At 42.7% G+C, this 4,253-nt stretch overlaps 1 pseudogene; it reads right to left on the minus strand.

Moving 5' to 3' along the window:
- Positions 1 to 2,078: 2,078 nt before the first annotated feature.
- LOC110496895 lies at positions 2,079 to 4,025 on the minus strand (annotated as a pseudogene).
- Positions 4,026 to 4,253: the final 228 nt, after the last annotated feature.

The following is a 4,253-nucleotide window of genomic DNA, read 5'->3' on the forward strand; positions in this document are numbered from 1 at the left end:
CTGACAGTGTTAATACAACAACACAGCTCTGACAGTGTTTATTCAACAACACAGCTCTGACAGTGTTAATTCAACAGTTTAGTGATATCATCCCTGATGCTCCTTATCCAAATGTTAACCAACACTAATCAGTGTTTCACGCAATAGAATACAATGTCATTTAAATACTTAACACACGTTATCCCTCAGGGAAACTGTATATCCCTCAGGGAAACTGTATATCCCTCAGGGAAACTGTATATCCCTCAGGGAAAATGTATATCCCTCAGGGAAACTGTATATCCCTCAGGGAAACTGTATATCCCTCAGGGAAACTGTATATCCCTCAGGGAAACTGTATATCCCTCAGGGAAACTGTATATCCCTCAGGGAAACTGTACATCTCAGTTTTTGTGCAGGTGGCTGAGTAGAAGGAACCTCAGGCTGTAGCTACAGTCCCTGAGAGTATTTCAACATCGCCCGCAGGCAACACCACATACAGTGTTCACAGCATGTCAGAAGTCTATAATTATTGTACTTGTGGTTAACTTTCCATATCAGACAGGTTCTCTTGACGTTATACACTGGGTGTACAAAAAATTAGGAACACCTGCTCCTTCCATGACACAGACTGACCAAGGTGAATCCAGGTGAAATCTATGATCCCTTGTTGATGTCACTTGTTAAATCCACTTTAACAGTGTAGATGAAGGGGAGGAGACAGGTTAAAGAAGGCTTTGAAAGCCTTGAGACAATTGAGACATGGATTGTGTATGTGTGACGTTCAGGGGGCAAGACAAACAATGTGCTTTTGAACGGGATATGGTAGTGGGTGGCATGGTAACCGTCTTGAGTAACTCAAGAACTGCAACGCTGCTGGGTTTTTCATGCTCAACAGTTTCCTCTTGTGTATCAAGAATGGTCTACCAGCCACCTGGATATAACTGTGGGAAGCATTGGAGTCAATATGGGCAAGCATCCCTGTGGAACACTTCTGTCACCGTGTAGAGTCCATGCCCCCGGCATATTGGATCTGTTCTGAGGGCAAAAGGAGTTGTAACTCAATATTGGATGGTGTTCCTAATGTTTTTGTACACTCACTGACATTTATGGAGATGGCGCGCCCTCTAGTGGTGGATTTGCCACTCTACACCCTGGAATTGCGACGTCAGAAGGAGCCCTGTTGTGTGTAAGCGCACTCTGTACTACAGCTCTTGGAGGTCTGCATCATCCTGCTTGCCTTGTAATCATTGGTGGTTCAAGCCCCACTGTTTATTACAGAGTCTGTAAGGATAGTGTGTGTAGCTAAAATTATATCAAGATCATCATGCGAATTGAATCTAGCAAACTAACCAGCTAGCTAAGTTAGTTATCTTCATCTGAGTGTTTTGCTTCATTAGCTTGTCAGCTAGCTAGCAATAGTTATCTTCATGAGCTTGTCAGCAACCTAGCAATAGTTATCTTCATTAGCTTGTCAGCTAGCTAGCAATAGTTATCTTCATTAGCTTGTCAGCTAGCAATAGTTATCTTAATTAGCTTGTCAGCTAGCTAGCAATAGTTATCTTCATTAGCTTGTCAGCTAGCAATAGTTATCTTCATTAGCTTGTCAGCTAGCTAGCAATAGTTATCCTCATTAGCTTGTCAGCAACCTAGCAATAGTTATCTTCATTAGCTTGTCAGCTAGCAATAGTTATCTTCATTAGCTTGTCAGCTAGCTAGCAATAGTTATCTTCATTAGCTTGTCAGCTAGCTAGCAATAGTTATCCTCATTAGCTTGTCAGCAACCTAGCAATAGTTATCTTCATTAGCTTGTCAGCTAGCAATAGATATCTTCATTAGCTTGTCAGCTAGCTAGCAATAGTTATCTTCATTAGCTTGTCAGCTAACTAGCAATAGTTGTCTTCATTAGCTTGTCAGGTAGCTAGCATTATCTAGCTGGGATGCTAGTTCAACTGAAGCATAACTGACAAAGGTGTGACTATTATAAACTTGTATTCATCATAAACATTACGAGTCAAAAGGATTTTGACAAATTAACAACAAAAAAATAAGGTAGAACACTATTTGTCATAATAATTGTACATTTTATCTTACTCGAAGAAGAAAAAACACCAATGATATTAGGCAAAGCTAAGCAAGTTAATAAAAAATGACCCTGAGAGCCAACTTATAATAGCAACACATCTGCAGTCATTGGCCCACTTCACATTTGGTTCAATATTTTGCTAGCTGGGTAGGCATGTAACTATACGCAAGTAAATTAGCTGAATTTCTAATTATATAAGATGCATTAGTATTTGTGAATAACGTTCACTCATGTTTATATCATAACATGTCTGATGAACATATAGGTTAAAGGTTAGTACATTTAGTTTATTTCTGTCACCATCTCTCCACCCCAGTGAGGATTGGGTTCTGCTCAGCAGGGCAGTCCCTGGTCTCCAGAGCCACCCGTAGTTTCTGCCAGAAGACCCCGGTGTACTCCCCAGCTCTGGGCCAGCTGAGGTAGGTTTGTCTCTTCAGCAGCCTCCTCATGCGGTGGTAGGGAGAGAGCTGCTGGTCTGAGATCTCCTCCAGAAACACCAGGATCAACACATCCTTCTGCTCGTCAAACAGACGGAAGCTGGAGAGTAAAGTAGAAATTCTTTATGAAGTACAGTATATGTGTGTTTATGTGTACTGTGTTAGCAGTTGATGTTACTCTTCAATAACACATACTCCAGAGCAAATCAGGGGGAGAAAAATAGATTTATTTGAGAAGGACAAATCATACATGTTGGGAGGTAGATATTCAGTCTCCCCTGTCCTCAGCTATTCTCTACAGAACAAAGGGACAGGATACCATTTTACAACCCCCCCACCCTAGCCTGGGGTTTAGTCCTTGCAGTACAACTGGGCCGATGGCCAAATAACAAGTATCCTGCTCCAGACTCAATGTACAGAACGTAGCACACGTAGCTCTGAGTTCAGGACTGACATTCCACAGTTTCTAAACAGCTGTTTAACGGAAACCCAACTCATATTTACAATTCCCTATTGACCATTAGTACTCTAGTTTTTAGTCCTTCATCCCCTGCGTTGTGTATTTATCGTCAAAATATTCTTATAACTGTAATTGAAGATTGTTAGACCCACCTGGCCACCTGTATCTCTCTGGAGCACCACTCACTCTCCAGACAGTGACGGCTGATCACACAGATGGTCTTGCGGCTCCCGTAGATGGCATCTGGGATGCTTTCTATGATGGGTTTGCCTGGCTGGAAGTCCCGGTGGTGCAGACACAGCTTCCAGCCCTGCTGCCACTCCAGCTCTGGCAGAAGCTCCCTCGGGACCCAGGGCTCATCGTGGGTATTGTAGGAGACAAAGGCATCATACTGATAAGCTGCACGCCTGTTCCTCCGCTTGGTGTCGTAGAGAAATGCCACGAAGAAGAAGAAGAAGGAATAGACAACTTGCAGTCTCAGGAGAAGGTAGATGATGGACCCCAGCAGGGTGAGGAGGACCAGAGAAGTGGTGGACAGGAAGTAGAAGAAACCTACGTCTACTGAACACGGACGGGTGTCAAGGTCCAACAGTTTAGTGCCCCTCAGATGGTCTGGATGGCTGCAGTTATAGTCATGGGCTTCACCAACTTGTGTTTGGTTTATTGTCCTACACCCACTGGATGAACCAAGTCACATATGAAAGGGTTATTATTCATTTTCAAGGACGTTAAGGCAGGGAGAGAACGTATCAATGTCTCATTGATCTCTCTAATCTGGTTGTTTTCCAACAGCAGAAATGCAACTTGAGATAGATTGGCTAGTATGAGGAAATCTAAAAGACTGAAGTTGAGATTTGGACAGATATGGTCTGCTGATTTTTGGCATTGGAAGAAACAGCTCTGGAGTGAGGGTTGAGAACACATTATTGCTGATGTCAAGGTACCTCAATTGGAGGGTGTGAATGAATGTGTCTGAGTGCAGAGACTCAATATTCAGATACCCTGCCCTGAATTCTGATAAACATTCCAGACCCTCAAGAAAGTTTGATGGTTTATTATCCATCCGTTGGCTGAAGACATATAGAATCTTGAGTGATGTCAGGTGATAGAAGGGTGGAGGGTTGAGTTTATCATGTGTTTCATGTTTGATATGATTGGAAGAAATACTGAGGCTGGTTATGCGTGTTCGTCCTCTGAACACCCGGTCTCTTGTTTCAGTTTGACTGATTCTATTTGCTGAAAGAGTAAGGCTTCTAAAGGTTGACCATCACCTCAAATGCCGACATCTTCT

Source organism: Oncorhynchus mykiss, chromosome 18, assembly GCF_013265735.2.
Source record: "Oncorhynchus mykiss isolate Arlee chromosome 18, USDA_OmykA_1.1, whole genome shotgun sequence".
Taxonomy (NCBI): domain Eukaryota; kingdom Metazoa; phylum Chordata; class Actinopteri; order Salmoniformes; family Salmonidae; genus Oncorhynchus; species Oncorhynchus mykiss.